The sequence below is a fragment of the Scyliorhinus torazame genome, chromosome 8, assembly GCF_047496885.1.
Source record: "Scyliorhinus torazame isolate Kashiwa2021f chromosome 8, sScyTor2.1, whole genome shotgun sequence".
Classification (NCBI taxonomy): Eukaryota; Metazoa; Chordata; class Chondrichthyes; order Carcharhiniformes; family Scyliorhinidae; genus Scyliorhinus; species Scyliorhinus torazame.
This window is the reverse complement of record NC_092714.1, coordinates 38074537-38089083: the sequence shown is the minus strand read 5'-3', so window position 1 is coordinate 38089083 and position 14547 is coordinate 38074537. Positions and strand designations below refer to the sequence as shown.

The 14547-nt window shown below is 49.3% G+C and overlaps 2 long non-coding RNA genes across 2 annotated transcripts in view; one reads left to right on the top strand and one right to left on the bottom strand.

Annotated features, from left to right (window-relative positions):
• LOC140428730 (uncharacterized) overlaps window positions 1–4968 on the top strand; it is a 46290-nt gene extending 41322 nt beyond the window's left edge. The window contains exon 3 of the long non-coding RNA XR_011948841.1: window positions 4621–4968. This is a non-coding gene — a long non-coding RNA (uncharacterized lncRNA). The remainder of the gene's footprint in view (window positions 1–4620) is intronic.
• Window positions 1–14005, bottom strand: part of LOC140428731 (uncharacterized) — a 35027-nt gene extending 21022 nt beyond the window's left edge. Inside the window, exon 1 of the long non-coding RNA XR_011948842.1 lies at window positions 13906–14005. This is a non-coding gene — a long non-coding RNA (uncharacterized lncRNA). The remainder of the gene's footprint in view (window positions 1–13905) is intronic.
• Between the last annotated feature and the right edge of the window lie 542 nt (window positions 14006–14547).

Below are 14547 nucleotides of genomic sequence, written 5' to 3'. Positions count from 1 at the left end.
TAAGTTGGACAATTTTACATGATAACCTGTTGTTGTTTATCGTTCCAGATGTCGTCTGACTGGACAACTGTTCAAAATTTTTTTTCTTCTTCTCTCGTTCGCATTTCTGTTATGTTATGGTACAACTGGATTCATGTGACGCACTCGACATCGCCCCATGTACATAGTTCCATCATAGACACATGCTGCACACGACACACACACACTCTTAGATGCACTCACGTCACGATCATATTTATTACCACGTAGGCACATATCTTTGTAAAAAGGGGGGATGTCATGATATTCAAACACACACATCATGATGGACACACTGACAGGCAAATCAGAGTACACAACACCACAACCAATCACAGACAAGAACACCAACCACATAAAAAGCACGAGCACGACACCTGGAGGTCAGTAGGTCTGGGGAGAAGGAAGCATGAAAGAGCTGTTGAAACACCACAAGCAGGGAGCCCCCCACGTGCAGAGTGCAAAGACCAAGTTGTAAATAGTGAGTTTAAATAAACAAGCGTTGTACCATATGCAACTGTGTTGGCTCTTCTGTGTGTTAGAACACCCAACACCACAGTGGTTTGATGAGACCCTATCCAGAAAGTTACACAGGTGAGGGACTGTCTACGTGGTGATATGAATTGTCCATTAAGGGGCAGGTATCGCCCACGAGTCTTCTTGCCATGGTCTCAATCGTGGCAAAGACAGGAAGGCGACATTGTCCCCACCCACTGTCCTACTGTCTGATTCAATGCACCCCCCTCCACCTAACTAGCCATGTGGGAGTTCATTAAATTCTGCCAGTTAAGTGTTAATATGTAAACAGCATTGATTGTAATTTCTATCCTGCAAAATGCACAAAAAAATCTATTGGCTCAGCACTGTGTTTGTTTACCTCCCCTATATCCAATATCTTCCTCAAAGGAGGAAAGCACAGTCGATCTTTTTGTGTGCTGTAAAGAATAACCAATGGGGAAGTATGTTTTAAAACAGTGACATTTCTTAGTTTGGGAATTATTCATAAAGGCCTCAAGCTTTATGCTGCTGGCTCCAGGCACCGCTGAAACATGCCGGTGTTACTGATGATTCTGAGCATCGTGCTCAGACTTGCACTGGGACTAATCAATGTCCACTCAGTACTTCTTGGGAACCAATTCCAGAGATGCAGCAATGCATGAAGAATGGGGTGGGGGAAGGGGGGGGGGGCAGAATGGAATTTCAGATGCAATTTGGAATATGAAGGCAGAGGAAGAGGAGGGTGTGACCTATGGCAACAAATTTGGGAGGAAAGTATATCTCTCTTCTTTCCAACAGGAGTTCTTGTCATCATTGTCAGGCTATTTGGAGCATCAGCCAGATAGTTGGATTCAATTCAGCGATAGAGATACCCGGTTGTTTTATTGATTGCGTATAGATCTGCTGTGGACATGCTGATTGATCACCGACATCAGCAGCTTCTCTGAATGCTTATCACTTTTGTGATGTCAGCTTGTGCAGTCTCAAACGGGGCACACAATAAATAGTCTGTGAGGATCTATCAGCCATTGTAATTCAGTAAATAATCAACAAGGAGATTGAATAAAATGCCACATAGTCACCGAAGAGAAACTTGGAAAATTCTACATACGTGTATATATTCTATATCAGCTAATGGAGGAAGGAGAAGAAATGTTTTTCCGCTTGTGCACTTGGGCCAGATTTTAGTTCATCCTTTGCCAGTCACTTTAATAGCCAGAAAAATTGTGGACTGTCCATTGATGAGTATGGAAACTTGTCCATCACATAACATTAACAGTTTTTTATTTGAATGAGAAAGTGCATGGATTTAACATCCCTTCACAGGCGGCACGGTAGCACAGTGGCTAGCACAGTTGCTTCACAGCTCCAGGGTCCCAGGTTCGATTCTCGGCTTCGGTCACTGTCTGTGCGGAGTCTCCACGTTCTCCCCGTGTCTGCGTGGGTTTCCTCCGGGTGCTCCGGTTTCCTCCCACAGTCCAGAGATGAGCCGGTTAGGTGGATTGGCCATGATAAATTGCCCTCAGTGTCCAAAAAGGTTGGGTGGGGTTACTGGGTTTCGGGGATAGGGTGGAGGTGTGGACTTAAATGGGGTGCTCTTCCAAGGGCCGGCGCAGACCCGATGGGCCGAATGGCCTCCTTTGCTCTGTAAATTCTATGATTCTATCATTCACAGACGTTTACTGTCAGAAGTTTATAACTGCTTCTTGACACGGTACACGGGGAGAAAAGTATATTCACTTTACAATGTTGAAATTTTGTATTTTTTATTGAAGTTTGAAAATAGTTATTCGTTTTCTTTTTCTTGTTTTATACAAATGATTTTCTCAACTCTTAGGAAGGAAAGACTTGCATTTACAAAGCACCAACAAGTCTCTCAGAAACAGCTCATAGAGGGGCGGCAAGGTTAGCACTGCTGCCTGCGGCGCTGAGGACCCAGGTTCAAACCCGGCCCCGGATCACTGTCCGTGTGGAGTTTGCACATTCTCCCCGCGTCTGCGTGGGTTTCACCCCCACAACCCAAGATGTGCAGGGTAGGTGGATTGGCCACATTAAATTGCCCCTTAATTGGAAATATATATATAAATTAATTGGGTACTCTAAATTTAAAAAGAGAAACAGCTCATAGCACTTCATAAAAAATTACTTTAAAAAGAGAGTTATACAAGCAAACACTGCACCTGTTTTAAGACCATAAGATGTAGGAGCAGAGTTAGGCCACTCGGCCCTTCGAGTCTGCTCCGCCATTCAATCATGGCTGATATTTTTCTCATCCCCATTCTCCTGCCTTCTCCCCATAACACCTGATTCCCTTATTAATCAAGACCCTATCTATCTCTGTCTTAAAGACACTTGGTGGTTTGGCCTCCACAGCCTTCTGCGGCAAAGAACAAAGAAGGACAAAGAACAAAGAACAAAAAAAAGTACAGCAAAGGAACAGGCCCTTCGGCCCCCCAAGCCTGCGCCAACCATGCTGCCCGTCTAAACTAAAATCTTCTACACTTTCGGGGTCCGTATCCCTCTATTCCCATCCTATTCATGTATTTGTCAGGATGTCCCTTAAACGACACTATCGTAACTGCTTCCACCACCAAGAGGTCCACAGATTCACCACCCTCTGGCTGAAGAAATTCCTCCTCACCCTCTTTCAGCCAGAAATAAAATGGATGACCAGTTAATTTGTTTTTGTGCTTTTGATTGAGCAATGTATCTAGCCCAGAGCAACCCTCCTCTTCTTCAGCTAGTGCGATGGGTTTTTTATATCCAATTCCAATGATGAAACACACATTCAAGTCCTTTTTTTAACACTAATCTAAAGGATGGCACTTCCAACCATGTAGAACTCATTCAGTACTGCATCAGAGTGTAAAGTTCTGCCTCAACGCTAGCCTATTGTGTATCTACCCTAAATGTTCCCAATCACTGCCGAGCCGCCTGGGTCCCATGCAGTGGAATTCTCTTCTTGACCTCCCCCATCCCAACACCCCCCCCCCCCCCCACCACCCCTCCCAACGCACCCCCAACCCCCAATGCACCCCCCCTCCATACCGCCACCTCTTGCTTTCCTCCCACAAGTGCCGAAAGACGTGCCTGTTATGTGAATTGGATTCTGAATTCTCCCTTTGTCCACCTGAACAGGCACCGGAGTGTGGCGACTAGGGGATTTTCACAATAACTTCATTGTTAATGTAAGCATACTTGTGGCAATAATAAAGATTATTATATTCACCCAACCACTGTCCTCCTTTGACATCCTCCTTGGAACCTACTAAGCCTATGGTGATCCCTCTTAAAATCTCCATCTTGAGGCTCCACTTTTAATATTTTCTGATTAGTGAACCCTTTTCTATGTCACTTAGAGCACGTATCTGGAAATTATGCACATACAGGCCATGATATCCTTTTCTCCGTTATTAGTAGTTGGGAAATTCTGAGCTGCACTCATGTGATTTATCAGAGGTACTTTTTTTTCCCTCATAAATTTAGAGTACCCAATTCATTTTTTCCAATTAATTTTAGCGTGGCCAATCCACCTACCCTGCACATCTTTGGGTTTGTGGGGGCGAAACCCACGCAAACAAGGGAAGGATGTGCAAACGGACAGTGACCCAAAGCCGGGATTGAACCTGGGACCTCGGCGCCGTGAGGCAGCAATGCTAACCACTGTGCCACCGTGCTGCCATCATCAGAGGCACTTTTAGCAGGTAAGGCTCATCGCAGGTGGAAAACGTATCTCTCATACTAAAGTCCTGAGCTGCCACGTGAACTTATAACTTTCTTATTCAGAAAAAATGATGGCAACTCAAGATAACTCCTTAACTATCTGGGCAGCTTTCTGTCATCTCAGGTACTCCACCATTGATGCTCTTTACTAGGCTGTTGGACGTCGGTGCAAACTGCTTGAGTTGACTGCTTTCGAGTTTTCATTGTCCTTTTGTGGCACCACTTCTTCATAGGCAAGATCGGGAAGGCCCTGTGGGACAATTAAATTTACCCTCCCTCGCACATTGCGTTGATATGTCGCACTGCCGGAATGATCATTTCTGGAATGATAATTTAACCAAATTATTGTTATTATGTGGTATTTTTTCTACTTCACTTAAGGAAGATCGGATAAACACTGTTTCTTCCCCATAAAGAATTCACCAGTGAAAACCTATCCATGAACTCGTGAACGTGAATGTTTCTGAAAGGGAACAAGAGGCAAATACTGATTGGATCATCAGCCCAAGGGATCACATTCTGCTTTCAGACAACTTGTTTCCATTTTTCCTGTACTTTTTCTAACTGCAAGTTGTTTACTATGTTTCTTTGCCCTTTCAGTGTTTATAAATATTATAGGAAACTCAATAAATAATCACAGAATCATACAGTGCAGAAGTGGACCTTCAGCCCATTGAATATTATTTTTTATTCAAGCAGCAATTGATTTTTACAGAGATATTTGTGCAAAATGCAAGCCTAGGTCTTCCGGTCTCCCAATCAGGCGATGGCATAGTGGTATTGTCACTGGACTAGTAAACCAGAAACCCAGAGTCATGCTCTGGGGTCCCAGGTTCAAATCCCTCCACTGCAGATGGTGAAATTTGAATTCAATAGAATCTGGAATTAGTGGGCAGCACAAGTGGCTAGCACTGTGGCTTCATAGTGCCAGGGTCCCAGGTTCGATTCCCCGCTGGGTCACTGTCTGCTCGTTCTCCCTGTGTCTGCGTGGGTTTCCTCCGGGTTCTCCGGTTTCCTCCCACAGTCCAAAGACGTGTAGGTTAAGTGGATTGGGCATGCTAAAATTTCCGTTAATTCCAAAAAAGGTTAGGAGGGGTTATTGGGTTACGGGGAGGGGATGGAAGTGAGGGCTTAAGTGGGTGGTGCAGACTCGATGGGCCGAATGGCCTCCTTCTGCACTGTTTGTTCTATGACCATGAAACCCTTGTCGATTGTCGTAAAAAAAACATCTGGTTCACTAATTCCCTTTGGGGAAGGAAATCTGCCATCTTTACCTGGTCTGGCCTAAATGTGACTCCCAACCCACAGCAATGTGGTTGACTCTTAATGGCCTCCTCAATAGGGATGTGCAATAATGCCCATGAACAACATATTGATGGTCACGGAACATATCGATGGTCAGGAAGTGGGTAGTGGGGGAGAGGTCGGTCTGGGAGCGGATGGAGGCAGCGTCCTGCAAAGATACGAGTCTGGAGGCTTTACTGATGGTGCCCCTGCCGTTCTCGCCAGCTCGGTACTCCACAAGTCCTGTGGCGGTGGCAGCCCTGAGGGTGTGGGGGCAATGGAGGCAGCATATGAGACTGGACGGGGCATATGAGTCAGTGTGGTCACCGATCTGTGACAATCACCGGTTTGTCCCGGGAGGGCTGGATGGGGGCTTTAAGGTATGGCAGCGGGCAGGGATTGAGAAGTTTGGGGATCTATTCATCCAGGAGGGCTTTCCGACCTTGGCGACATTAGCGGAGGAGTTTGATTTGCCGGGTGGAAATGGGTTTCGGTATCTTCAAGTGCGGGACTTTGTACGGAGACAGGTCCCAAGCTTTCCTCGCCTCCCCCTGAGGGGACTACAGGATAAATTGCTGTCAAAAACAGGGGTTGGAGGTGGGAAGGTTTCGGAGATATACAGGCAATTGTTAGAGTGGGAAGGGGCCCCTATCAGAGAGGTGAAGAGGAAGTGGGAAGAGGAGCTAGGAGGGGAGCTGGGAACTGAACTGTGGGGAAAAGCCTTGAAAAGGGTAAATGCATCCTCGTCCTATGCTAGACTCAGCTTGATTCAGTTCAAGGTTTGTCCACAGGGCCCACATGACGGTATCTCGGATGAGTAGGCTCTTCGAGGAGGTGGAGGACAGAACTAACCCCCGAGTCACTCACACTAACCCCTTGACACCCTAGTGACCCATTGACTACCCTGATCCTCCGATTATCCTCACTGAACCCCCGACTACACCCCCCCCAACTAACTTTCTCGTCCTGATCCGACTACCCTCCTGATCACATGAGCCGCAAACTACCTGAACACATCCCCCCCAGATCGCCTCACTAGTCTCAATGCCCCCTCCCAAACGAACACCCCACCCTGTCCAGACCCGACTAGCTGCAAACCATCTACCTACTCAACGACCGACCAAACTCATTCACCTGCCTCCTTCCCGACCTGCAACCCTACCCACCTGCCACTCTACCCACCTGCCACAGCACCCACCTGCTATCTGATCCACTGATCACCCTACCAACTTGCCACCTCACCTACATGCCACCTCACCCACCTGCTACCTCACCCACCTCTCAGTCCACCCACCTGCAACCCTAACCACCTAACAGCGCACCCATCTGCACCTCACCCACGCTACCCACCTGCCATCCTATTCACCTGTCACCATGCCCATCTGTCACCTTCCATCTCATCAACTGCTGCTGCCTCCTTCCCATCTACCAACCGATCCACCTCACATCTGTACCCACCGACTGCCTCATCCACCTGCCACCCTACCCACTTACCTCACCCACCTACTCACCCTGCCCCCCCCCCCTCTCACCCTCACCCATCTTCCCAATGCCCCAGCACTATGATGAAGCTCTTCATGGACTGTACGTTCTGGATTTCTGGGCTCAGGAGACCCAGCCAGACATGCAGAGTAGATTATCGTAGGATTTACAGTGCAGAAGGAGGCCATTCGGCCCATCGAGTCTGCACCGGCTCTTGGAAAGAGCACCCTCCCCAAGGTCAACACCTCCACCCTATCCCCATCACCCAGTAACCCCACCCAACACTAAGGACAATTTTGGACACTAACGGCAATTTATCATGGCCAATCCACCTAACCTGCACATCTTTGGACTGTGGGAGGAAACCGGAGGACCCGGAGGAAACCCACGCACACACGGGGAGGATGTGCAGATTCCGCACAGACAGTGACCCAAGCTGGAATCGAACCTGGGACCCTGGAGCTGTGAAACAATTGTGCTAACCACAATGCTACCGTGCTGCCCCTGTAGAGTAGGGGGGCAGGTAACTACAAAAGGACGGGAAGCTGTTGATAACTGCTGCTTTGTGGAAGATTCAGGCTAAGGTTTCTTTTAAAATGATGGACAGCTGGGAAAAAAATGTCAAGATTATTTTGTCCGTTTGATCAACTTAACACATGGAAATTGTAGGCATTTTAATGAAATTCCACGTAACTGAACTACACGAGACCACAAATTGTTTTGAGTCAGATCACCACAAACTGACACTGGAGAGTAACCACAGGGCAATAGGGGCTAAATGACCTCCTCCTGTTCCTGTGTTATAGCAGAGGGAAGAGAGGGGGGTACACATAGGAGGATGTCCAGTTCCACTCGGTTTTGGTGAGCTTCACTGTAATTAGGGACCAACCTGTAAATCATACACGTTGTGGGCTGGATTCTCCCCACTCCGGTGTAAAAACGGTGGGGTTTTACTCCAGAAATTCCGCTAAACAAGTTGAGCTAATTCAATGCCCTGCAGGGGTCTAGCAGGGACCCGGAGTAAATCTCAAGGCTTTAGCTGCGGATATGGGCCCCCCCCCGCCCCCCCGCACTTCCGGTTCGGAGTCCGCGCATACGCACGCCGGCGGCCTCCAGCGGCTGAGCCGAGCTCCATGGTGGACTCGGACCGCGGAGCCAGACAGAGAAAGGAGTTCCCCCCCCACCACCCAATCAGTCGCTTACCCGAGCATCAAAGTGCGCGGATATAACCCCCGGCTGCCTATAAGGCTCCCCCTGGCCTCCGATCCCGCCGCCCCCAACCTGGGCGGCCGCGGACTGAGTCCGCAGCCGCCACGCCACCATCCTGACTGGCAATAGCATGTTAGTTCCACACCGTCGGGCACTTGGCCGGTCAGGAGTGGAGGATTGCTGGGCGGGCCTCTGTGCCCCAGCCGCGCGGCGTACTCTGCGGTCACGCCGATTTTCAGGGCCCGGAGAATCGCTGGATCGGCGCCAGGTCCGATTACGGCGTGAAAGTGGATTCTCCGCCCCCGCACCGGCTGGGATTTCAGCGCGGGGCCGCAGAGAATCCAACCCTGGGTGTTTGGCTTTGCATCTTTGTATTCTAATTTTGTGCAATTTCTGCAATGAGCATAATTGTATCAGATACAATCTGGTTAAGAAGCCTTTTTAAAAATTTACAATCATTTAATATCTTAAAAATAAGTCTGACGAAGAAGTTATATCAGTTCTGCGTCTTATTTTTTCATTGAAACTCAGTTGCTAAGGCCAGTTCAGACTGGTAAATACCAGATAATCTGCAGCTCATTTGTATTTATATCTGTTAAGCTCATTCAACAGTAGATATCATTTCAAACTGATGTAAACTTAAAGGGCTTTTCCTTGCCCATAAGGGAAAAACAGTAAAATTGAGAAATATGGATACTAGTGTGAACTGGTCTTGTCTACTTTAAAACGGAACACCAATAAAGCGGGGAACTTAGATACTGGTCTGAACTGTTTTGCCTTCTGGGTGGGCTTCAATTATTGATTGGACAACAGCAGTAAATCACAGCTCTGATTTTTATGCTCAAGTCGATTACTGGTCAGTGCAAGGGCCTCTGCTGTTCTCTTGAGCACAGCAAAGCGTTGTGGCTAGAATTTAAAAATGATTTAACACTCATTTATGTTTGCTAAAGAAGCCAGCAATAAAAAGATACTTAGAAATTCGTATTCAGCTTCTGCGCGGCTCCATTATCACTTAACCTAAGAACAAATTAATGATCGAGGTAAATTAGGCTGAAAAAAAGAGATTAACAGCCAATTTCACACTTTGCCAATAGACGATGGCTGAAATATTATCTCACTGGGAAGTATTTCTACTATAAATAAGAACACCAAGCCAATCCTCTTCCCCCATCCTCTTCTGAATGCACTAACTCTGAGACACAAAGCCTGGAATTTTCCAGACCCGCCCGCCGCGAGGAATTCCGGGGCCGGTCCGGCGAGCCGGCGAAATCTCTGTTCACAGGAGATCCGAAAGATCCCGCTGACATGAAGAGCCGGAAAGTCCCGGTCAAAGTTATCGTATTTTTCCAAATAAGACACTGTTTATGTACCAACTTGCACAATTAATGTCATCAGGCTGCTTGGCTAGGAGGACGGCATCACATCTAGTCCAACCTGACTATCCCAACATGTGCAAGCACGTTCAAAGACCATGAGTTGAAATAAAAACAGGAAGTGTAGGAAAAACACGGGCAGACCTGGCAACATCTGTGGAGAGAGAAACAGAGCGTGCATTCAGTTTGCTATGCAACCTGCCCCATCCCGTGGCCAAAATCAGTATCCTGCAGTAGCGTGTCAAGACACTAATTATCACCACTCATGCCCTATTTCCATACAATTAATGGGAGCCACTCCATATCCAACGGCCTCCCGTGATCCAGCGGCCACCCCAGTAAGTGCTCACACTGGCGTTGATTAGTACTTCTTTTGAAAAACGTGAACCTGGCGGAAGGGCTACTGCAGGGAGCCGAGGAGGTGAGTAGCTCACAGGCAATGAGCCCGGGGGGGGCAACCATGCCAATCCCTGGATTGTGTGTACTCGTTTTCGGGAGCAATCCTAGTCCCTGCATGTCTGCCCAACCGACCACCCGTAACTTCCACTGACTGTGGAGGCCTTTGGCCCTGCGGCTGAAGGCTGTTAATGTCGATAAGTGAGCACTTCACACATCCCAAGTGGATCCCCGTGGATAGACGAACCATGTAGCATGTGTGGTTTATTTCCTACCATCCCAATCAGACTGTGCTGCATGGACACTGTGTTAGAGCACTGCGGGAGGCAGCACCCCAGACCCAGCAGCCAACCTCCCAACACCCAGTGCATGGGCCGCGGGCACATGTCCGTGGCCGGGATATGGCAACATTCTGTTCAGGTGCCTGGGGTGCAGGGTCCGGTGAGCAGGCCTCCCTCCCCCCCACTGCGGCAGGTGTGCGTGAACAAGGCGTGCGGGGTTGGGGGGGGGGGGGCACCAAGCCCCCATGTCTGGGGGATGGGGCAAGTGATTGGTGGTCGGCCGCATCACGGACCAAAAAGCCCCAGGAGTCATACTGGCTGTGCTGAGGTTTTAAAAAAATTTGTCGTGGACAAGTGTACACCACTGCCCTGCTGTCCCGATGGTTCCGCCCCACTCTCCCCACCCTCCCTGCCTCCCACCCACTTCCATTCCCCTCCCGCACCTCCTAACGCACAGTGGCCTCTCAATGATCCTCGACGTGCCAAACCATCCTTGCCCTACGCTGCATCTAGGTGTGTCCCCAGGATGCACATCAGAGGTAGAGGCAGCCTACTCCTTATCACATTCCATGGCCTTCGATGCCCCTGGTAGTTGGTTCTCTGGAGCTCTGCGGTTGGAGGGCCCCGGTGCCCTTGCCGGCGGCATATGCACAGCCGTGCCACCCTGTTCCAGGTGCTGACCGCATGATGCAATGTCTTCAGAGGGGTGGAACACGGGGGAGCTGGTGGCCGCCTTCACCACTCGATAGGATATGTCCGGGCTGGTACCCAGTGCCCCCTCCTCCCAGTCCATGCCCTTGGGTCCCGGGGTTGACCAGGAATGGAGGGGCAACTGGATTGAGCCATCTGGCTTTGCCGAGGGCAGCTCCCCAATGTCTGCACCATAGTATTGACGCCCTTGGCGATGCTCCTCGGGGACTGGGCCATGCTCTGCAGCGCCCTGTTAATGCCCACCTGCGCCTGGGACAAGCTTCACAGTGCCTCGGCCATGCCCATCTGAGACTGGGACATGTCCTGCGGAACCTCACCAAGGTTAGCCTGGTACTGGGTAATGTCCCCAGTGAGTCGGATAGTCTATCGAGGCCCTCATCGATGACCATCACCGACTGCGCCACGTCTTGGACACCTACACTCATGCTGCTGACATCGTACACCAGACTCTCACTGTGGTCACCACCCTAGCAATGTTGGCCTCGGTGTCACGCATTGCCAGGGCTATCTCTTGCGCCCATAGCTTCTGAACCTCCTCCAATTGGCTGTGGACCTGCTGAAGTGTCGCTGACATCCCCTTCTGAATCTCACGGCCGCACCCTAAAATCTGCATCAGCTCCGGAGCTAACCTGTTCCAGAGGCTCAGCATCTGACTGGAACCCAGCTGGGTGCTGGGATCCAGCAGACCTCTGACCACTATCTCGCCTGGGCGGTACTGACTCCACCTGATGAGCATCTGCAACTTTGTGGTGCTCACCAGAATGTACCCCAGAAGCCTGACCACTCCCTGCCCCACACAGGCATCGGCACAACCCCTCCTCCCCATACCCCACAAGCATCGGGGCACCCACCCTCACCACATATACGTGGAATCCTCTCATGGGGCTCCCCAATGGGCGCACTCTGGCACTGCCACCCTGATACTGGCAGTGCCAGGAACTGCCAGAGCTCCCTTCCTGGGCATGTCCCGCAGTCCGGAGTGCTATACTTGTGCTGTTACCTGTGCGTACCTGGCATGAGTTTTCATCTTTGAAAACCAGTAGGTGTCCACACCTGTGTGACGTCACGGTGGCTGGCGGGAAGGTGCTTGACGGCAGATGTAGTGGCGTCAAGCCCGCTAGTTGTACTATAATGGATGCAAACCAGGCTCGTGCCCTTCATGGGCATGGACCTGATTGCATCATGGGAGGGAGGTGGAGAAGATCCCAAACCAAATTTCCGCTGGCACAAATCCCATTTTTGGCCTCTCGCGAGATTTAGCAGCCTTTACAGGATTTGCATTGGCTAGCGTATCTGCTAAATCATGGTCAACATTTCAAGTTTGCATAACTCTTCTTCAGATCTGAAGAGTGTCATAATATACATCTATGTATACAATGGAGTGTAGACAGGCAGTGATTGCCACACAGGATGACCAGTAAGCACACAGAACAGAGCAGCCAATCACCAGACAGGACACGACCACTATAAAGCCAGAGGGCACCAGTTTTCCCGCTCTCTCAGGACCCAGTCTCTGAGACAGTCCGAGCTCGTGAGCAAGCCAGTGCCTACACTAAGTTAGTCTGGTCAGGCTAGTGTCAGGTCTCCAGTCAAGTCAGCATAGCGTCGACCCACAGTTGAACATGTATAATAGTTTGGATGTTGAATAAAATCGTGTTGCATTTTATCAAGGGTTGGAGGTCTGTCTCTCGCTACACTGCATCAAGTGCAGTTCACCTCGACCCAGCCTACCCAACACATCAAAGAGAGATTGAAATGTGAGGGGTTTTATGCTTTTGAAGAGAGGGGGTGGAGCAGGCAAAGCAAAATCAGGGATAGGCTGGAGGTCAGGAGAGGTCAAATGAGCAAGAATACATAGACACAAGATAAAGGGAGTGGTAATGCTAATGTTAAAGACTAAAACAGGTATTAATAGTGACAAAAGGGCCATATAGCAGAATGTGTTAATAGCAGAACAAGGGCCAGCACTCTCTCAAATCGAAACATGAGAACAAGTTACAGACTGGCCCTTGTTGGGGTAGATTACCTCGGGGTTGGGTGGGGGATGCAAGAAATGTTGAAATGGAGGACAGAGCGCCACACTGTTCTGCCAGTAAGCCTCTGTGAATAGATTTTTTGACGGGGGTGGGGGGGGGGTGGGGGGGGGGGGGGGGCTGGGGGGGGGGGGGGTGATTCCAGCGTATGGGCCTGCTAATACGTTAATTTATTATAATGGGCTTCCCTACATTGAACGTCAGAAACTTGCCCCGTCCCCGCAGAGGAGGGGACAATCGTGTCACGCATTTGCGGCACGTTTAAACACGGCTTTGCACTTCTCGCAATACATTCCCCACCCACTGCCGAACCTGCCCGATGCAAACAGGAGCGGAAACTCCCGGAAAAATCTGTCTTGTGTTACCCAACAAATACCAGGGACTTCCTCGGGGGCTTTACCAAATGGTTGCTGTAACTTCGGCGGAATCGCCAGAGAAAGCCCCGTCAACAGAGTTTCCACCAAAGCTGTAAAAAATGAGCGGGCGAAACCCCTGAGGAAATCAAAATAAGTGACCTGTGAAGCTCGATGCGAATTCCTTTTGAGAGTATGTGTGAAAATGGCTGAAAATGAGGAAGAAGGGAAATGGGAAATTGAGAGTGAAAATCAAAGCCAAGTAACATAAATATTTGGGAAGAAAAAGCTGTTATTCTGAGGACTAAATTTTGCCGGTTTATTGGAAAAAAAAGACTTGGGCTTCTCCATTGCATGTCATGGCATTGCAACATCTACAGATGGTTGCGTTTGGTTGAGCGGCACAAATGCAAAACATTCAGCCTTTACATTCCACGAAGGATGTGTAAACAGAATGTCATTAGTGATAACTGGCAAATTAGGAAGGTTCATCCCTAAATCCAACTGCTAATAATTTATTTACAAGACATTGCAATTATCTTACCAGTATTGTTGAATTATAGCATTTCTTCCATAACAGTAAAATCCGTCCTGAAAGTCATGCAAACACAGTCATTTACATTGCATGAGTGAAGAATGTCTGAACACGGATGAATTTATGATACTCATTTCCTCTTGTTTGTGATACGCAAATCTCAGTCCCCAGCAAATGCTGTTTCTCTAAAATGAATGAGTCATGGCCAACTGATGCCAATCTCTTCACAGCGTGGATTAACAAGACTATTTCTGTAGACATATGCACAGATTTTGAGCAATGATGACTGGTTCCCGATGGGAAAAATTGCTTTGGTGGGATTCTCCATCTCAGAAACTTTGACGCCGGGATTGAATCATATAAGCACCCCACTCCCCACACACACCATCCCCGCCAACAAAATGGCAGCAAGGAGAGTGGCACCGCGGTTCACAGACGCGGAACTGGAGACCCTAATGGACGCAGTGGGGGCGAGGCGAGCCTCCCTGTACCCCGGGGTGGAGGTTAGCACCCTCCGCCACTTTGCACCGGGCCGGGGCGTAGGTGGCTGTGAACGCCATGGCAAAACACCGCCAGGCCCAGCCAGCAGTGCCACAAGAAACTGCACAACCACCTCAGGGCGGCCAGGGTGAGCAAATGTCATGTTCCTCG